This window comes from Zalophus californianus, chromosome 3 (assembly GCF_009762305.2).
Source record: "Zalophus californianus isolate mZalCal1 chromosome 3, mZalCal1.pri.v2, whole genome shotgun sequence".
Classification (NCBI taxonomy): domain Eukaryota; kingdom Metazoa; phylum Chordata; class Mammalia; order Carnivora; family Otariidae; genus Zalophus; species Zalophus californianus.
The window spans coordinates 77,464,471-77,487,338 of record NC_045597.1 but is presented as its reverse complement, the minus strand read 5'-3'; the positions used below and the strand labels follow the sequence as shown (position 1 = coordinate 77,487,338).

At 36.8% G+C, this 22,868-nt stretch overlaps 1 pseudogene; it reads right to left on the bottom strand.

Annotated features, from left to right (window-relative positions):
- Window positions 1-768: 768 nt before the first annotated feature.
- Window positions 769-22,868, bottom strand: part of LOC113920420 — a 39,224-nt pseudogene continuing 17,124 nt past the window's right edge.

Below are 22,868 nucleotides of genomic sequence, written 5' to 3'. Positions count from 1 at the left end.
ATCATTATAGTAACCATTTACTGTAACTTTCCTATGACAAACATACACGGCTTCAGTCTTTACAACAATCCTGACAGATGAATCATCTTAGATATAAGGACAGTAAGGTTCAGAAATGCTAAGCTGCCTAAATCACAAAATGCCAGTTACTGGCTAATTCTAAAATGCTAGCTAGTAACTTGAGCTCTTTAACACTGTTTTTACCTCATCCAGAAGCACGAGTGCTGCAGCTATGGTGTCCAGATTGGTCTTTAAGTGAACAGAACAAAATCAAACTACTAGACCTGGTCCCAAAACTTACAAAAGCTGTAAAGTCCATCTAAACCACCAAAAAGTACTTAAATGAAAATGCATAACTACTATACCAGAAAAAAGTACCTCCCATCATGAAAATGTCACTGAGTGTATTAAAAAAATCTTAGTACAACATATCCACAATTAAAAAAAAAAAAGGGAGGTCCAAAGATCCTATATATCTGATATGAACTGTAATTCATATTAAGAAAGGCTTGGAGTTTGAATCCAAGATCACCTAATGTACCCACTTTGACCAATGCAGTAAGTTTCAACTTCTCTCCAAAAATAGTCCTGAGATGGTATGTGGCAATTCTGCCCGGGTGCATTTCTCTTTTTTTTTTTTTTTTTTTTTTTGCCCAGATGCATTTCTGCTCCAAGGTAGAAAGGCCTAAGAAATCCACAAATGTAAAATCACCCCGTGAAAAACATATATGCTAGTGATAAAAGGAAAGAAAGAGCAGAATTAAAATATTATAAACCAGAGAGTGTTTTGTTTCTGTTAGGTAAAGGGATTTCTTCATAAGTTACTTTAATAAAAGGGAATTTCATAGGTAAAAACCAATATTCAAAATTATAAAACAAATAGAATTCTCTGTGTATAATCACTGCATCAGAAATTTGCAAGATACTGAAGAGAAATTCCTTAGTTGACCAATGTGGTTTGAAGGGGTAATAAAATTTTTTTATGGCTAAAGCAGGAGTCTTATTTCCTGTTGGCCCCAAAACGGATGTTTCATTTCCCAAATAAGTAGGTTCTCCACTGTAAAGAAATATTCTCGTATAGTTGGTTTCTATCTTCTTGAACTCTGCTCCAAGTTCAGCCAACTTCTTATATGTCCTTAACACGAATTTAGAACAGTCGTAGAATTCAAACCATGTCTCCGCCCCTCTTGCTGGGCTGGCTTGGACAGTCCATGTCTAGTAATAAATACCTGTTTCATTGTCCCGCTTTACCCACTTGGCCATTTCGTTAAATGTGTTTCCTGTTATGGTTGCTACTAGAACTAACATCCCATTTTCCCTCCAGTGAATATCATCAATTCCTTCAAAAAAGCAGGCAGCTCCTTGATTACACCAGAAAGGGGCATTCATTTCAGGTCAGAGATGGGGAAATGTACAGTTTCCAAGTTGGAAAATTTCATACCATTCCATTGTGTAGTTCTTGCCAGTTAAAGTACTCTTGAATCCAATGGCATCATGGATAATTTTCAAGTGTCCCAGGAGGTTCCCATATTTAAATTCCCATACTGGGGCTTGTAACCGAAAGACTTCAATGACATCATCACCTTTTGTAACTGGGATAGGTAAGCCAGTTGGACAGAATGTGTATTTAGCTTGACAATAAGGATCTGGTTCTGGACGGAAGGAAAAGTATCTTCACTTCACCCACAACACTTGTGAACCATCATAGTATTTGTAAAGGAGAGTGGAGTAAGTGAGGTCATAGGCGACCGCATGACCCATGCTGGGGATGGAGGGGGCGGCACTCCATAAGGCTGCTTCTTATATGAGCTTCTGTGAAAGTCACGGACATTGCAATAAACTATAGTGTGGAAAAGAAACTTTAATGTGAGACAAAATTGTAGTCTGGGTACACAGTTTACTGGTTCAGTACAGGTTCAATTCAACCTTGCAATGACCTAAAATAATAAGAAATATTGCCAAAAGTAATTATCAGAAAGCAAAGAGTCCACTTGGTTAAAAAACTTTTAGACATCACACCTTCTTGTATAATTACAATATCTCTTGAAAGACTTTAGAATTTTAATTATCTAAAGGTTATATACAAAAAGCTGGGTTAAGAGAAGCTTTTTTATAACACGTTGTTCTTTTAATTTCCAGGAAGAGAGAAGAAGCCAAAAAGTAATTAAAATAATGAAGGTGTTAGGGAGTATTATCTCTAGAGTATCTTCAAAAACAAAATAAAACAAGATGAAAAACAGAACTATACCCCAAAATAACTAAAACCTTGCTGCTAGAATCTTTTAGGTTCATTGGCTTCCAGTGAAAGACCGTATTAAAGACTAACTAATTACACCAGTGCTTTCACTGTGGACAATGCCATCTAAAAAGTCAGGAGAAAAATAAATCGTTTACTGCTCAGGAGGTAAGTCATGAAAAGGATAATGGGGCTTGTAAAATATTAGGAAACAAAAAGAAAATTAAATGACAGAAAATGCTACTTTTTCAGAAACTATTTGATTGGGTTTTACCACTGTGAAACCTTTCACAATGTACAAATATCACTGAAGGGCGGAGCAAGATGGCGGAGGAGTAGGAGACCTGGATTTCGCCTGGTCTCAGGAATTCAGCTGAATAGGGATCAAACCATTCTGAACACCTACGAACTCAACAGGAGATCGAAGAAGAGAGTAGCAACAACTCTCTGAACAGAGAAGCGACCACTTACTAGAAGGGACGCAACAAGTGGCAGATCCGGGGAGACTCCTCTTCCTCCCCCAGGAGGAGTGGCATGGGAGAGCACAGCAGGGATCTGCTGGGTTTGGAGACTCCACATGGGGTCGGGTGCCAGAGATAGAAACGCTCGGTCACAGGCCAGGTGAGCACGGAGTGCAGCCGGAGACCGGGGAGACGGGAGTGACTGCTTTACTCTGGGGGTGCACTGAGGAGCGGGTCCCCGAGTTCTCAGCTCCTCGGAGCAGAGAGTGGGAGGCCACCATTTTAACCCTGGTCCTCCAAAGCTGTGCCAGAGCTTGCAGGGAACAAAAGCTCCTGAGAGCAAACCCAAGCAGCTTGCTTAGCCCGGACGGACAAGGGCAGGGCAATTCTGCCTCCGGCAAAGACATTTGGGAACCATGGCAACAGGCCCCTCCCCCAGAAGATCAACACGAACAGCCAGCAAGCCAAGACCAAGTTTATCGATCAAGGAGAACGGGAGAACTCCAGCACTAGGGGAATACTGCACATAGAATTCATGGCTTTTTTACCATGATTCATTAGTTTTTCAAAGTTAATTTTTTAACTGTTTTTTTTTAATTTCTCTTTTTCCATTTTTCAACCAACATCTTATCAATCCCTTTTTTAAAAAAACATTTTTTATTTTTCATTTTTTGAGTCATATTTTATCCCTTCATAGTAGTTACCCTTATTTTTGGCATATATATGTAAGTTCTTCTCTCTTTAAAATTTTGATATACAGTTTCGTCTAACAGATCAAACTATACCCTAAATCACTAGTGTATGGCTTTGTTCTAGTCTCCTGCCTGATCACAGTCTCTCCCATTTTTTTCTATTCTTTTTTCTTTTTTTTAAATCTTCTTCTTTCTTCTTTCAAACAACTTCTTATCAATTCCGTTTATAAAACCTTTTATAAGTTTCATCTTTACATTCAGCTTCCATCCCTTCAATGTATCAACCCTTATTTTAAACATATATAAGTCTTTCTTCCTTTAAAATTTTAGGAGGCACTTTCTTCTAACAGACCAAAATACACCCAAAATCTAGTGTGTAGCACTGATCTATGCACTAGCCTGATCATATCTGATCATATTCTGTTTTTTTTTTTTGTTTTGTTCTGTTTTTGTTTGTTTTTATCTTTTTCTTTTTCTTTCTCTTTCTTTTTCTCTTTCTTTTTTCTTTCTTTCCCTTTCTTTTCCCCTGGTTTCAGGTCTTTTCTGATTTCTATAGAGTATATTTGCTGGGGACGTTGTTAACCTGTTAACATTCTGTTCTCTCATTCATCTGTTCTCCTCTGGACAAAATGACAAGACGAAAAAAATCACCTCAGCAAAAAGAACAAGAGGTAGTACCGTCTGCCAGGGACCCACTCAATACTGACATTAGTACGATGTCGGACCTAGAGTTCAGAATCATGACTTTAAAGATACTAGCTGGGCTTGAAAAAAAGTGTGGACGTTATTAGAGAAACCCTTTCTGGAGAAATAAAAGAACTAAAATCTAACCAAGTTGAAATCAAAAAGGCTATTTAATGAGGTGCAATCAAAAATGGGGACACTAATTGCTAGGATAAATGAGGCAGAAGAGAGAATCAGTGATATAGAAGACCAAATGATGGAAAATAAAGAGGCTGAGAAAAAGAGAGATAAACAACTACAGGATCACGAGGGCAGAATTCGAGAGATAAGCGATATAAGATGAAACAACATTAGAATAATTGGGATCCCAGAAGAAGAAGAAAGAGAGAGAGGGGCAGAAGGTATATTAGCGCAAATTATAGCAGACAACTTCCCTAATGTGGGGAAGGAAACAGGCATCAGAATCCAGGAGGCACAGAGAACCCCTCTCAAAATCAATAAAAATAGGTCAACACCCTGACATCTAATAGTAAAACTTAGGAGGCTCAGAGACAAAGAGAAAATCCTGAAAGCAGCTCGGGAGAAGAAATATGTAACCTACAATGGTAGAAACATTAGATTGGCAACAGACCTATCCACAGAGACCTGGCAGGCCAGAAAGGACTGGCATGATATCTTCAGAGCACTAAACGAGAAAAATATGCAGCCAAGAATACTATATCCAGCTAGGCTGTCATTGAAAATAGAAGGAGAGATCAAAAGCTTCCAGGACAAACAAAAACTAAAGGAATTTGAAAACACAAAACCAGCCCTAAAAGAAATATTGAAAGGGGTCCTCTAAGCAAAGAGAGAGCCTAAAAGCAGCATAGATTAGAAAGGAACACAGACAATATACAGTCACAGCCACCTTACCGGCAATACAATGGCACTAAATTTTATCTTTCAATAGTTACCCTGAATGTAAGTGGGCTAAATGCCCCAATCAAAAGACACAGGCTATCAGATTGGATTGAAAAACAAGACCCATCGATATGCTCTCTGCAAGAGACTCATTTTAGACCCAAAGACACCCCCAGATGGAAAGTGAGGGGGTGGAAAACCATTTACCATGCTAATGGACACCAAAAGAAAGCTGGGGTGGCAATTCTTATATCAGACAAATTAGATTTTAAAACAAAGACTGTAATAAGAGATGAGGAAGGACACTATATCCTACTTAAAGGGTCTATCCAACAAGAAGATCTAACAATTGTAAATATCTATGCCCCTAACAAGGGAGCAGCCACTTTTATAAGTCAATTAATAACAAAAGCAAAGAAACCCATTGACAACAATACAATAATAGTGGGGGACTTTAACACCCCCTCACTGAAATGGACAGATCATCTAAGCAAAAGATTGACAAGGAAATAAAGACTTTAAATGAAACACTGGACCAAATGGACTTCACAGACATATTCAGAACACTCCATCCCAAAGTAATGGAATACACATTCTTCTCTAGTGCCCATGGAACATTCTCCAGAACTGATCACATCCTAGGTCACAAATCAGATCTCAACCGATACCAATAGATTGGGATTATTCCTTGCATATTTTCAGACCACGGTGCTTTGAAACTAGAACTCAATCACAAGAGGAAAGTCGGAAAGAACTCAAATACATGGAGGCTAAAGAGCATCCTACTGAAGAATGAATGGGTCAACCAGGAAATTAAAGAAGAATTAAAAAATTTCATGGAAACCAATGAAAATGAAAACACAACTGTTCAAAATCTTTGGGATACAGCAAAGGCAGTCCTGAGAGGAAAGTATATAGCAATACAAGCCTTCCTCAAGAAACAAGAAAGGTCTCAAATACACAACCTAACCCTACACCTAAAGGAGCTAGAGAAAAAACAGCAAATAAAGTCTAAACCCAGCAGGAGAAGAGAAATCATAAAGATCAGAGCAGAAATCAATGAACTAGAAACCAAAAAAACAGTAGAACAGATCAAAGAAACTAGGAGCTGGTTCTGTGAAAGAATTAACAAGATTGATAAACCCCTGGCCAGACTCATTAAAAAGAAAAGAGAAATGACCCAAATCAACAAAATCATGAATGAAAGAGGAAAGATCACAACCAACACCAAAGAAATACAAACAATGATAAGAACGTATTATGAGCAACTGTATCCCAGCAAATTAGATAACCTGGAAAAAATGGGTGCATTCCTAGAGATGTATCAACTACCAAAACTGAACCAGGAAGAAATAGAAAACCTGAACAGACCTATAACCACTAAGGAAATTGAAGCAGTCATCAAAAATCTCCCAAGAAACAAAAGCCCAGGGCCAGATGGCTTCCCAGGGGAATTCTATCAGATATTTCAAGAAGAATTAATACCTATTTTCCTGAAACTGTTCCAAAAAATAGAAATGGAAGGAAAACTTCCAAACTCATTTTATGAAGCCACTATTCCCTCGATCCCCAAACTAGACAAAGACCCCATCAAAAAGGAGAATTACAGACCAATATCCTTGATGAACATGGATGCAAAAATTCTCACCAAAATCCTAGTCGATAGGATCCAACAGTACATTAAAAGGATTATTCACCATGACCAAGTGGGATTTATCCCTGGGCTGCAAGGTTGGTTCAACATCCGCAAATCAATCAACGTGATACAACACATTAACAAAAGAAAGAACAAGAGTCATATGATCCTCTCAATAGATGCAGAAAAAGCATTTGACAAAGTACAGCATCCTTTCTTGATCAAAACTCTTCAGAGTATAAGGATAGAGGGTACATACCTCAATATCATAAAAGCCATCTATGAAAAACCTACAGCAAATATCATTCTCAATGGGGAAAAGCTGAGAGCTTTTCCCCTAAGGTCAGGAACACGGTAAGGATGTCCACTATCACCACTGCTATTCAACATAGTATTAGAACTCCTAGCCACAGCAATCAGACAACAAAAAGAAATCAAAGGCATCCAAATTGGCAAAGAAGAAGTCAAACCCTCACTCTTTGTAGATGATATGATACTGTATGTTGAAAACCCAAAAGACTCCACCCCAAAACTGCTAGAACTCATACAGGAATTCAGTAAAGTGGCAGGATATAAAATCAATGCACAAAAATCAGTGGCATTCTTATACACCAAGAACAAGACAGAAGAGAGACAAATCAAGGAGTCGATCCCATTTACAATTGCACCCAAAACCATAAGATACCTAGGAATAAATTTAACCAAAGAGGCAAAGGATCTGTACTCAGAAAACTATAAAATACTCATGAAAGAAATGGAAGAAGACACAAAGAAATGCAAAAACGTTCCATGCTCATGGATTGGAAGAACAAACATCGTGAAGATGTCAATGCTACCTAGAGCAATCTACACATTCAATGCAATCCCCATCAAAATACCATCGACTTTTTTCAAAGAAATGGAACAAATAATCCTAAAATTTGTATGGAACCAGAAGAGACCCCGAACAGCCAGAGGAATATTGAAAAAGAAAAGCAAAGCTGGCAGCATCACAATTCCAGGCTTCCAGCTCTATTACAAAGCTGTCATCATCAAGACAGTATAGTACTGGCACAAAAACAGACACATAGATCAAATGGAACAGAATAGAGAGCCCAGAAATGGACCCTTAATTCTATGGTCAACTCATCTTTGACAAAGCAGGAAAGAACGTCCAATGGAAAACGACAGTCTCTTCAACAAACGGTGTTGGGAAAATTGGACAGCCACACGCAGAAGTATGAAACTGGACCATTTCCTTACACCACACACAAAAATAGACTCCAAATGGTTGAAAGACCTAAACGTGAGACAGAAGTGCATCAAAATCCAAAAGGAGAACACGGGTAGCGACCTCTTCCACCTCAGCCGCAGCAACTTCTTCCTAGAAACATCGCCAAAGGCAAGGGAAGCAAGGGCAAAAATGAACTATTGGGATTTCATCAAGATAAAAAGCTTTTGCACAGCAAAAGAAACAGTCCACAAAACCAAAAGACAACCGACAGAATGGGAGAAAATATTTGCAAATGACATATCAGATAAAGGGCTAGTATCCAAAATCTATAAAGAACTTATCAAACTCAACACCCAAAGAACAAATAATCCAATCAAGATATGGGCAGAAGACATCAACAGACATTTTTCCAAAGAAGACATCCAAATGGCCAACAGACCCATGAAAAAGTGTTCAACATCGCTCGGCATCAGGGAAATCCAAATCAAAACCTCAATGAGATACCACCTCACAGCAGTCAGAATGGCTAGAATTAACGTCAGGAAACGACAGATATTGGCGGGGATGTGGAGAAACGGGAACCCTCCTACATTGTTGGTGGGAACGCAAGCTGGTGCAACTACTCTGGAAAACAGTATGGAGGTTCCTCAAACAGTTGAAAATAGAGCTACCGTACGATCCAGCAATTGCACTACTGGGTATTTACCCCAAAGATACAAATGTAGGGATCCGAAGGGGTACGTGCACCCCAATGTTTATAGCAGCAATGTCCACAATAGCCAAACTGTGGAAAGAGCCAAGATGTCCATCGACAGATGAATGCATAAAGAAGAGGTGGTATATATACACAATGGAATATTATGCAGCCATCAAAAGGAATGAGATCTTGCCATTTGCAACAACATGGATGGAACTGGAGGGTGTTATGCTGAGTGAAATAAGTCCATCAGAGAAAGACATGTATCATATGACCTCACTGATATGAGGAATTTTTAACCTCGGGAAACCAACTGAGGGTTGCTGGAGTGGTGGGGGGTGGGAGGGATGGAGTGGCTGCGTGACAGACACTGGGGAGGGTATGTGCTATGGTGAGTGCTGCGAATTGTGCAAGACTGTTGAATCACAGATCAGTACTTCTGAAACAAATAATGCAACATATGTTAAGGAAAAAAAAAGAAGAGGAATATAGCAGGAGGGGAAGAATGAAGGGGAGTAAGTCGGAGGGGGAGAGGAACCATGAGAGACGATGGACTCTGAAAAACAAACTGAGGTTTCTAGAGGGTAGGGGGTTGGGGGGATGGGTTAGCCTGGTGATGGGTATTAAAGAGGGCATGTTCTGCGTGGAGCACTGCGTGTTATGCACAAACAATGAATCATGGAACACTACATCAAAAACTAATGATGTATGGTGATTAACATAACAATAAAAAATTTTTTAAAAAGCTATGGTAATAAAAAAAATGTACAAATATCACTAAGAAGTCCTCAAAACTATCCACATACACTATGTACACACACACACATACATGGATAGATAGAAACATACATATAAATATACAGATAGATAAATAGATAGAGATAGAAATATACAGCTGACCCTGAACAACTTGGGATCTAAGGGTGCCAATCCCCCAGACAGTTGAAAATCTACATATAATTTTTGACTCCCCCAAAAAGTAACTAAATACTAAGAGCCTACTCTCGACCTGAAGCCTTACTGATAACATAAACACTCCATTAACACAGATTATGTATGTTAAACTTATTATACACTATATTCTTACAATAATACATAACTTTTTCTTAATTTTTCAGTATCTTTAGGCTATGTGGTTTTTCTGCCAGTTTTTCAAATTGTCACAAATCTCCAAAAACTTTTTCAATATACTTATTGAAAAAATTCATGTACAGGTGAACTTGTGGCATTTAAACCCATATTGTTCAAAAAACAACTATATAGGTATGTAGACATACATATATACCTTAACGACCCATTAAAGAAAATATGTTTATTACATAACATGGGACTCTGTGTAAACTGGTGGCTTTTGCAGAGTCAGCTCCTCATCAATAATCCGTCTTGTCTATGGTCAAATCTTGTCAGAATTCATTCCATGTTTGCACATTCAAAGCTTAAATCTCTCACCAACATACAAAACGAATTTCAGAAGAATGGATCAAAGGATGCCTGGTATATACCTATATACATATCAATAAAAGTGCATTTTCTCAGATTGTCAAAAAAATCACAGCTTCATTAACTGCTGAATAAGAAATTTCAAAATTCAAGCCCCCGTTTTAGAGGAGTGCTTCAACACTTGCTATCACAAGGCTGTTGTCTTGCAAATCTTCCAGAGGTACTAAAAATCCAGCTGAGAATTATACCATGTCATCAGCCTATTGATGATACCAAATGGGAACTCTGACAAGTAATTTAGGCACTCATATTTTAATTAAATTGATATCATTAAAGTAAGTCAAATACAACTTTGATGACTATTACAAAATTACAATGTTATGACTATCAATGAATAAAGATTTGAGCTCTGTGCTAAGTGCTTTACATGCTTATCTCATTTAAACTTCACAGCAATGCTTCAAAACAAAAGTTATTTTTAATTTTAGACACTTTTCACAAATGAAGATAGAGTAAAGAGAAGTGAAGTAATTTGCAGGGGTCACATAGGTAGGGAGGAGTAGAGTCAAAATTCAGACTCAGATCTAGCTAACTCCAGTAGGTACTATTGAACAAAACATGAACTAATGTGTTGGAAAAAAATAATATATATCATTCTGGGTCATTTAGAAAGTGATGAATTAATAATAATAGACAACCTGATAACCATATGAAAATAAATTCCTTTAAAAATAAATTTGTAGCGTTTGTTCTAGCATGAAGAATAAATGAGGAAACATAGAAGTACAAAAAACACATTATGTAAATCCCATTATGCTGACAGAAATGACTTTCTATCCAGGGAAAATGTTAACCACTTACTGCATATCATATTCAAAATTAAATTCCAGATAAGTTAAAGTTTAAAATAAAAAAAGTAAAAAAAAAAAAAGCATGGGAACATTAAGTAAACTTTTGGAAAACCAAAGTATTAAGTAGAATATTTTTTAAATAATGGAACAGAACTTTCGAAGCATGCAGTCAGTTTCTTTTTATTGAGGTATAACTGACACATAACAACATATTAATTTCAGATATACAACATAATGGTTCAATATTTGTACATGTTGTGAAATGATCACCCAAGAAGTCTAGTTAACATCTGGGGCGCCTGGGTGGTTCAGTGGTTTGAACATCCAACTCTTGGTTTTGGCTCAGGTCACAAACTCAGGATTGTGAGACCCAGCCCCTCATCAGGCTCCATGTTCAACATGGAGTCTCCTTGAGGTTCTCTCTCTCACCACTCTCTCTGCCCCTCCCCCTGCTTGTGCTGTCTCTCTCTCTCTCTCTCTCAAATAAATAAATAAATATTTTTTTAAAAAGTCTAACATCTATCACCAGACATAGCTATAATTTTACCATGCTGTACATTACACTATCATGACTTATTTATTTTATAACTAGAAGTTTGTACTTTTTAACCCCCTTCACTCATTTTGCCCACTCCTATCTCCTCCAGTAACCATCAATCTGTTCTTTTCTGTTCTTTGTATCTATAAACTGCTTTATTTTCAATTCCACATATAAGTGAATTCATATAGTATTTGTCTTTCTTCCTCTGACTTATTTCATGTAGCATAATTCCCTCAGAGACCATCCACCAATTACAAATGACAAGATTTTTTATAGCTTCTTGTTAATGACTAAATAACATTCCATTGTATAAATATACCCCATTTTCTTTATCCATTCATCTATCAGTAGACACATTGCTTCCACATTTTAGCTTCTGTAAAGAATGCTGCATTGAACACCGAGGGCACGTATATCTTTTCAAGTTAGTACTTTTGTTTTCTTTGGAATAACACAAAAGTGGAACTGCTGGGTCATATGGTATTTCTATTTTTAATTTTTTGAAGAACCTCCATACCACCTTCCACAGTGGCTGCACCAATTTACATTCTCACCAACAATGCACAACTGTTCCTTTTTCTCCACATCCTCACCAACAGTTGTTATTTCTTACCTTTTGAATGACAGCCTTTCTGACAGGTATGAGGAGATATCTCAATGTGGTTTTTCTATTTTCATTTCCCTGGTGATTAGTGATGTTGAGGACATTTTCAGGTATCTGTTGGCCATCTGTGTATCTTCTTTGGCAAAATGTTTATCCAGTCGTTCTGCCCATTTCAGATTGGGTTTTATTATTTTTTTTTAATTTAAATCTTTAATCAATTCTGAGTTGATTTTTGAAAGCGATCCAGTTTCATTCTTTTGCCTATAGCTGTTAAGTTGTCCCAACCATTTTTTGAAGAGACTATCATTTCCCCCTTGTATATTCTTGGCTTCTTTGTCACAAATTAATTGACTATATATGCATAGGTTTATTTCTGGGCTCTTTATTCAGTTCTGTTGATCTATGCGTCTGTTTTTCTGTCAATATCATACTGTTTTGATTACTAAAATTTTGTAATGTAGCTTGAAATCAGGAAATGTGATGCCTCCAGCTTTGTTCTTCTTTCTCAAGATTGCTTTTTCTATTTGGGGTCTTTGTGGTTCCATTCAAATTTTAGGATTGTTCTTTTTTTTTTTTTTGAAAAATGCCATTGGAATTTGATAGGGATTGTATTGAATCTGTAGATTGTCCCTGAAATGGATCTGACTGTATATTTTGCAGGCTGTTGTCTGAGGATCTTCTTCAAAATTCAGAATTTGTAGTACAGTTTCTACTGAATGTGTATCACTTTTGCAACATCATAAAGTCAGAAAATCATACATCCAACCATTTTTAACTTAGAAACCATCTGTCTACTGATTACAGTTTATTACTTATCCAGTAGTCATCACTGCATCTTTCTTTCCAATATGATTCTGTGTTGCTATTGTTGTTGTTGTTGTTGAAGATACCTGCCCTTGTCTATATACATCATGCTTCCCTCACAGATTCCAAAAGTTAGAGATGCTCATAAGGGTCCCTCATATGTGCTTGACTTCTGTGTTCACCCGTCTCACAGCATGAACAACAATATACTGTATTTTACTTTTTAGCTCAAATATTTCTCTCAATAAAATGTCAGCTCCTCAAGTGAGTGACTGGTCTTAATTGTCTTCATGATCCCAGTACATAACTTCAGGCTTGGCATATCAAAGATACTCAAAAGATGTAGATGGAAGAAAAAACGAGGAGATCAAGGGAAGAAAGGAGGAAATGCAAAGTGAGAAAGGAGTCTCTCCCATGGTCTGTGCTTTGTCCAATTCTTTATCAAATTAAGGTTAAAACTATGAAAAATATTTAAGGCACAGGATCTCTTAAACATTAGTAAGCTACATTTTATAATGAATCCTGAGCTTTTAGGAAGAATTCATTTTATTTTTTTACAGCTTGACTCTAAATAACAAGCCCAGAAGCCAGTAGGGTATCTCTGAAAAGCAGCAGTAAAGCTGTAATCAGACAATACCTTTGCAAGCATTAATTTCAGAAACCACAGGCCTTTCTGTACTTCCATTAAAATAAATACTGTGACCCTGTCTTTTTCTAGTAGTTTTCAAAGTCAAATTAGCTTAAACTTCAGGGAAAAAAAATTCTCTCTCACCACACAAAATACACTTGATATCTTTTTTTTTTTCAGTTTGGCAAAATGTAAGTTAGGTTACTTTTTCAGATGGAAATTTAGATCTAGATTCTTAATTATCTAGAAAGATCTAAATAAAACCCAACTTTCCCTGATATAGTGAACAGTTTAGCAATTGGCATCTCAATCCCATATTTTTTAAGACTGGTTTTATTTGCTGAAAAATTGCTCATAGCCCCAGGGATAGATAAGAATATATCCCTCTAAAGAAAGATGCCATTTCTGAAGTAAAATAATTCACTGTTCTTTTCAAATCCTTATATTAAATATATCAATTTTGCTTTTTTAAGCTGAGCTTTTAATTGACCCAGATGTGACATGTTATAATTCAATCACTTGATATTTAAATATTAGTATTTACTATTTAAAGTTTAAAATTTTATATATTAATATCAGATAATATATATCATCTGTTATATATTATATATTAACATTAAAATTACATACTAAATATGCATTGCTCATTAGATCTATACTTTTTAGATTTGTTAGATTTAGATCTAATATTTCTTAAAGTTGAGATAATGCTTTATATATTAGATCTTTAGACATTTGCTATACCTATAAATAAATGTACTAGGTTTAACTAGGCTTATTTAATTAGGTAGATTCTTTTATGGTCCATGATATCAACACTCATTGATAAACCACTGTTACCAACCTTATCAAACCACAGTCACCTTCTTCCCTAGGCTCCTGAAAAACCAAATAGAGAGTATCCTCCTATACTACTGAGCAGAATTAGTCCTAAAGATCTTCTAATGAGGAACTCTTAATCTCAGAATCAAACTGAGGGTTGCTGGAGTGGTGGGGGGTGGGAGGGATGGGGTGGCTGGGTGATAGACATTGGGGAGGGTATGTGCTATGGTGAGCGCTGTGAAGTGTGCAAGACTGTTGAATCACAGATCTGTACCTCTGAAGCAAATAATACATTATATGTTAAAAAAAAAAAAAAGAAGAAGATAGCAGGAGGGGACAAATGAAGAGGGGGAAATTGGAGGGGGAGACGAACCACGAGAGAATATGGACTCTGAGAAACAAACTGAGGGTTCTAGAGGGGAGGAGGGTAGGGGGATGGGTTAGCCTGGTGATGGGTATTAAATAGGGCACATTCTGCATGGAGCACTGGGTGTTATGCACAAACAATGAATCATGGAACACTACATCAAAAACTAATGATGTAATGTATGGTGATTAACATAACATAAAAAAAAGATCTTCTAATCTGAAGGAGAAAATATAAAACTTAATGGTTCCAAGAACTTGAAATTGTTTGGGATAAAACTGCCTAGAGAATTAGTATCCAATTAATACTTTTTTTTACTTATTGACAGTGAAGTTTAGTAAGACATAATTTGTTAGCGTGAATTTAACTTCAGGAAAAGCTCTGGCATCTTCAGTAAATTTGTAGTGTGACAGGGAAGCTATCTGATGTGGAAGTGTTGGGATTCAGAGCAAATGGTCAAGAAAGAATTCTTGAAATGTCTTCAGTGCAAAAAGGTGGTTTTTGTAAAGCGGGGACAAGACCCATAGGCAGGAAGAGCTGCCCTGGGATTGTAAGGAGGGGCTGATTATATACTTTCAAGTTGGGAGGGGGTTAGGGCTAGCACAAACCTCCAAGGTGTTTTGGAAACAAGGTTTCCAGGACCCTGAGGGGGCTGGCTATTTTTAGGAAAATGTCATTTATTACTGATTGGTAAAATCTCAGTCATGAGACCCTTCAGATATATATCAGGGGGCCATACCCTTGGAGGATTATTATTAACATATATCTTGGGGGGTAGAGATAAAGGTTAAGTTTCTAAAGGAATTTCTATATGTTTAAAATAGACTCACAGGATCCTGGGGTCAGGGGGCTAAGATTGCCTTTTACCCTCAGCAAAGTGTCAACATCGAGGCAGCGGGGCTCCCAGAGGAAGGTCACTCTGCCTGTTTGAAAGAATTGTCAATGGGCTGTAAGTAGTAAGGACATTTTTTTTCTTTTGCCTTGGTTTCCCCCATCACTATCTACTTTGGACATTGCTATGAAGTTTGTGCCCTACCAATATTGATGATTTGAAGCCCTAACCCCAGAAATGATGGTGTTTGAAGGTGGGGCCTTTGTGAAGTAATTAGGGTTAGATGAGGTCCTGAGAGTGGAGCCGCCTTGATGGGATTAGTGCCCACACGCCAAAAAGAGCCTAGAGCCTTCCATCCTTCCACCATGGGAGGATACAGCAAGAAACAAGACAGCTGCAAATCAGGAGAAGAATTCTCACCTGATGCCAAATCTCCCAGCACCTTGATCTTGGACTTGACATACTCTGAGAACTATGAGAAGTGAACATGTGTTATTTAAGCCAACCAGCCTATGGGATTTTGTTATAGCAACCTGAAGGAAGACAGATACCTTGAAAAGCAAGCACCCCTTGCTGAGAAATATCGGTCTGCTCCTTAATCTGATTTTAGTTTTCTCTAATTCAGTATCTCATAACTTTAACTAGCTTTTCCAAAATTCCTCTGAATCTGTTCCCCCCTTTAACCTTATTTGAACTCTCTTCATAGCACCATTTTCTGTTCTAAGTTTTCTGTTTGACATCATTCACTTAATTCTTTCTCTCTTTTGTTCCTTTTTCCTTCCTTCCAACCTTTCTCCTTTATTTTGTTCCTCTGTCTTTTCCCTGGTAACTCTCCTTGGCTCTCTTCATTTGGAGTAGTCATTTTCATTGGAAATAGAGAAGCATTTTAAATCTCCAAGTGGATGTAAACATTTATATTTATCATAAGAAGGTACAAATCTTGCATGTGTTTAAATAAAATTGAGGAAGGCTGATGGAAACTGCAGATCCTTCCTTCATCTCTGTTTTCTCTGGAGAAGCTCCAGTTCTCACACAATGAGACTCCCCACTGTATCTTAAAGGCTGCCTCGCTTTGGTATGTCCAAATCTTGGTCTTTCTATTAAAATAAAATGGAAATTTTAAGGAAACCAAGTGATGAAGACTGAACAAAGTTCTTTTCATTTTTCTTACTGTTTATCAAATGCAACGACGAACAGTACTCTAATGTGGTATGTACAGTTTTCAGCCCTTTGCCTGAAAACGGACACTTAATCATCTGAATACTGCACTTCCCAAAGCAGGTCCTCAGCAAATGGGGATAAATGACAACAAAGGGAAGGCCTTGCCTTTACAAAGAGGTTCCTCAGGTTCTGCCAGCCTACTGTTATAGAAATGGAGATGGAGAAGTTCTGGCCCATTTAATTATGTTTCCTGGGACAGAAATTGTGGGCACATGGTGAAATTCAATTATATTCTCTGCCCAAGATAAAATCCAATTATAACCTCTACCCAATGGTGAAATCCCATCATTTTTCTTTTGCTTCATTTAGGATACAAAGAGACAAGTTTTTCTATAATCTATTTATAGAGGCATACACATTTACAAAAGAAAAAAAAAAAGGATCTCAAGTAGGATATTTGCATTTGTTAGTCATTCTCCTTCTGGGCAGACATTCAGCCTTTCTTCACTTGAAAAGTGCTTAGCAACTTTGGTTGATTTTATTAACATTAATGGTCAGAATCCACTGAAATCCCCTGCCCAATGGTGAAATCCTATCAAAGTTTTCTTTTGCTTCATTTAGGATACAAAGAGAAAAATTTCTCTATAATCTATTTATACAGGTATACACATTTTAAAAATAAACAAAAGAGTATTGCTCTAAGAAGAAAAAATTATCACCATGTAGTATTTGATGTCTCTCAGAAACCATTTGAGAACTCTTTTAAGGATCGATTATACCATAATGACTCTTTCTTGCTTTACTGTTCAGTTGGAGGAAAGATATTCAGAACATGTTAGGTTCCCCTAGCCAACATTTTTTAAAGGAATATACTAAAATTTCTATCAGATAATACTTATCCAACTGTGTCTTATCTAAACCATGTTTCTTATGGTTTTTTTGTCTGTTTGCTTTCATTAACACTTCAACAAAGAATATGCATTATGAACAATTACAAATTTCTGTTGAGAAATTTGGTATAGGAAAAATGTTTAAATCCTGACTGAACTATGGGCCCATCTATTTATGTTACCATATATAGAGATTCCTAAGGAAACCACTGAAACACTATAAACAATAAACGCTTTCAACAAGGTTGCAGGGTGTGAGAGGCTGAATAATGCCTCCCAAGAATTTCTGTAACTTCAAAACCCATAAACCCGTAAATATGTTACCTTATATAGCAACAAAACTTTGCATGTAAGGTTAAAGATCTTGAAATGGGAAAGTATCCTGGATTATCCAGGTGAACCCAACATAGTCATAAGGGTCCTTATAAGAGAGACCTAAGAGGCCATAATCAGAGAGAAGATGTGGGGATGGAAACAAAATCAGAAAGGGGAGAAGATGATACATTGCTGGTTTAGAAGTGGGAGGAAGAGGCCATGAGCCAAGGAATCGAAGTGACCTTTAAGCTGAAAATGGCAAGGAAAAAAATTCTTCCTTAGAGCCTCCAGGTGGAGGGCAGCCCTGCAGACCTATTTTAAGCTTCTGACTTCTAGAACTATAAAAGAGTACACTTGTATTCTTTTAAGCTTCTAAGTGCATTTGTTACAGCAGAAATAGGAAACAAATACACAGAATATAAGATCAATATATAAAAAACGGTTATATTTCTATACACCAATAATGAACAATGTGAAAATGAATTTAAGAAGACAATTCCATTTCACTAGCATCAAAAGAATAAAACAATTTAACAAGATAAGTTCAAAACATATATCTGAAAAGTAAAAAATACTGTTGAAAGAATTAAAGAATAAATGGGAAGAAACCTCATGTTCATGGATTACAAGGTTTATTATTGCTAACAGGGTAACATGCCCCAAGTTGATTTATCTATCAACGCAGTCACTATCAAAAACCCAGATGGCTCATTTTCAGAAATTGACAAGCTGATTCTAAATACAAATGGGAAGGCAAGCCATACAAACTAGCCAAAACAACATTGAAAAAGAACAAAGTTGGAATACTCACACTTATTGTTTTCAAAATTTGCAACAAAGCTACAATAATCAAGATAGTCTGGTACAAAAAAAAAAAAAAGATAGTCTGGTACTGACAAAGGACAGAAATCTAGACAATGAAAAAAGAATTAAGATTCCAGAAATTAACCTTCACATTTACAAAAAAAAAAAAAAACAAAAAACTTCACATTTACAGTCAGTTGATTTTTTTTTTTATGGTCAGTTGATTTTTGATAAGGGTAGCAAGCCAGTTCAATGAGAAAAAAAAATATTCTTTTTGACAAATGGTGGTAGAACATCTAGGTAGTCATATACAAAAGAATGAAGTTAAACTTCTTCACAATATACACAAATTTTAAACAAAAATGAATCATATACCTAAATATAAAATCTAAAACTATAAAGCCCTTAGAAGAAGAAAATATAGGAGTAAATCTTTGTGACCTTAAGTTGGGCAAAACCTTCTTAGATATCACACCAACAATATAAGTAGAAAAGAAAAATCAACAAATTTATCAAAATTTAAAACTTCTGTGCTTCAAAGGATACCATGAAGAAAATGAATAGGGCCCACAGAGGGGCACCTGTGTGGCTCACTCAGTTAAGAGGCTACCTTCGGCTCAGGTCATGATCCCAGGGTCCTGGAATCGAGCCCCGCATCGGGCTCCCTGCTCAGCAGAGAGCCTGCTTCTCCCTCTCCCTCTGCCTGCCGCTCTGCCTACTTGTGCTATCTCTGTTAAATAAATAAATAAAAATCTTTAAAAAAAAAAGAGAGAAAGAAAGAAAAGGGCCCACAGAATGAGTAAAACATATTTGCAAATCTGCTAAGGGGCATTTAATTGGGCTACATAAAGAACACTTACAATTCAACATTAAAAAATAAATAACCCAATTAAATAATGGGCCAATAATCTAGACATTTCTTCACAAAAGATACACAAATGGGCAATAAGCACAAGAAAAGATGCTCAATATTATTATCCATGTGGTAAGTTAAAATCAAAATCATAACATAGCACTTCAACCCTGCTGGTATGGCTATAATAAAAAATATGGATATCAACAAGTTTGACGAGGATGCAGAGAAATTGGAACCCTTATAAATTGCTGGTGGGGATGTAAAATGGCTGATAGTTCCTCAAAATGTTAAATATAGAATTACTACATGATTCATCAATTCTACTCTTAGATCTATATCCAGAGAAATGAGTACTCATGTCCACACAAAAACTTGTATGCAAATTATCACTCTACACATAACAGCCAAGTGAAAACAATCCAAATGTCTATCAACTGATTAATGGAGAAATAAAATGTGGTATCTGTAAAATGTAATTGTATTTAGCTATAAAAAGGAATGAAATACTGATACTGGAACATGGATGAACCTTGAAAATATTAGATTAAGTGAAAGAAATGTATCAGAGAATTCCACATGCTGCATGATTCTATTTATATGAGATGTCTGGAATGGACATTAAGTAGATTATTGGTTATTTAGGGCTGGAACTTGTGGTGAGGGGAAAAAAGGGAGTGACTTCAAATGGGTATAGGGTTTCTTTGAAAATGAAGAAAATGTTCCAAATTTAATTGTGGGGATAGTTGCACAATTGTATGAATACTAAAAATCATTGTTTTATATGTACTTTAAATTGATGATATGTGCAGTATGTGAATTATATCTCAATAAAGCTCTCTCTCCCTCTCTGTCTCTGTCTCTGTCTCTCTCTCTCTCTCTCTCTCTCTCACACACACACACACACACACACACACACACATCCCATCAGGAGAGGGAGAAAATACCTAAGAAAAGAACAAAAACATGAAGATTAAAGCTTGAACATCTGTAGCTTTGGTCATTTAGATCTCATTCCATAGGTCTTAGGTATAGACCATCTGTTTCATACTGTTGTCTCCTTGATTCAAGGGTCTTGTTGGAATCCATCTCCTCCAAAAGATTACTTGAATCCAAAATAATCCTAACAATCATCATCTTGAAATCTCTGATTGAGGTTGCTTTCCAGGGAGTCAAAGATTATTTATGTTTCATTAACTGAAAGACTGATCTGAGGGTCAGTGCATTGGAGTTTTACTGCTGTGCTAGCTGTTAACCTTGTGTGATGAGAACTTCCCCCATTGGAGTTCTAGGGCTTCTTCTCATGTCTCTTTCAGAGCACCCATTCTCCAGGTTTAGGGTCATGCAAATGTTTTTAAGATTATAATGAAAGTCTGCTCATACTTTTGGATTATGAGGTTGGGTATGTCACATAAATTCCTTGTAGAATTTGATCATGTCTGCTTGCAATAAGCTAGAGCCTACAATTAGAAGTGATATTCCTGGATGAGTATGTAGGCTAACCTGTTACTCATGCATAAAGGAAGAGTCAATGAACCCCAAAGAAATTAGTAACATTGCCAATAAGGCCATAGGAATACCCTTAGGCTATGGAATTTTGAAGGATTCTCTAAGAACCTTCCTTATTTTAGTACCTGAATCCCACTTTTTCTTTCTTAAATATTGAATCTGATATAGGAAGTAAAGTTTCTGAGAGTGTTCTTTTTTTAATTTTTTATTGTTCTGTTAATCACCATACATTACATCATTAGTTTTTGATGTAGTGTTCCATGATTCATTGTTTGTGCATAACACCCAGTGCTCCACGCAGAACGTGCCCTCTTTAATACCCATCACCAGGCTAACCCATCGTCCCACTCCCCCTCCCCTCTAGAATCCTGTTTGTTTTTCAGAGTCCATCGTCTCTCATGGTTCGTCTCCCCCTCCTATTTCACCCCTTCATTCTTCCCCTCCTGCTATCTTCTTCTTCTTCTTCTAACATATATTGTCTTATTTGTTTCAGAGGTACAGATCTGTGATTCAACAGTCTTGCACAATTCACAGCACTAACCATAGCTCATACCCTCCCCAATGTCTGTCACCCAGCCACCCCATCCCTCCCACCCCCCACCACTCCAGCAACCCTCAGTTTGTTTCCTGAGATTAGGAATTCCTCATATCAGTGAGGTCATATGACACATGTCTTTCTGAGAGTGTTCTTTTTAATGACAGTTCTGGTAAAATGATTGCTCCTGTCACTTTAAAGAGGGGTTAAAATTCTGCAGCCTGAGAACACAAAATTAAGTAATATTTACTATTGGAACTGCAAGTCTCCAGCAAGGGGAATTTTCAATTCATTCTCAAAAATAAGTGACCACTGAACAGAATATATTTAAGATCTATTGAATGGGTACTTGTCACTTGGAGGTGTTCAAAAGGTAGCTTGAAACTTGGGCTCTTATCCATTTTCCACTTTTATAGATTGGTCTATATTATGCTGGTGACAGATGAAACATGTAATGTTAGTAAATCTTCACTAGCATTGTTTATTAACTACATTAAGAAATGTGTCTTTTCAGTGGTGGTCAAGTTCATGTAAAAAAAATGTTAAGATTTCACTTGAGGTTCTCCAGAGCCACCAAGAAATCATCATGAAAAGCTCCTGAATTCACTAACTACACTGTGAACTCTATTAACTACATGGCTTTTGTGGTATCGTGGGGCAAGGATGTTGCTGGGGACTGTTATCTACCATAATGATCAGTCATAGCTTTCCATTTATCTTTCATGTTCTTTTTTGGCATAAGATTCTATATTTAAAATTACTCTCTAGTAAGAAAGCATTAGAGCATCTAAATATTATTTATATTTTTGGTCATCTTTATTGGGGTTCTCAGTGAATTCCATAATTTTTTTATTTTCAAAAGCACCTCAAACGTTGGGACTAATTCACTGGCATGCCTCCCATCAGTGTATATATTAACCCTCTTATCTCTAACTAACTGGCATGCTCTGGTGAGTGAAATGAATTAATGCCATTTATCATATTTTGGCATCTAGAATGGGGTGAGTTGATAGTTTTCTGTTTCAGTCTTAAAATATAGTTCATCTAGGATTAGATGAATCTAGATTAATCTAGAGTTTCTAGGAAAGAGGGGTCTAATAAATCTGGGATATAGATAGTTCCCAGGTAGAGGCTAAGCAGTCATGAGTTTCCCCTTCTTCTGGTAACAGAAGAATAGGAGGATTAAATGCACTACAACAGTGAATAGAAGTATGTGAGGAAGAGAGTAATAGAATTTCACAGGAGATATGCCTGAGAAATGTTTTGAACTATCTACAACAAAATTTGCATAGCATGAGGGACCATTAAGTATAAGACTTTAAAACCAAGGATCAAGTGGCCAGAAGCTGCCCTAGCTTAGCTGATTCTCTTATTGGGCTTAGGCAAGGTAGGT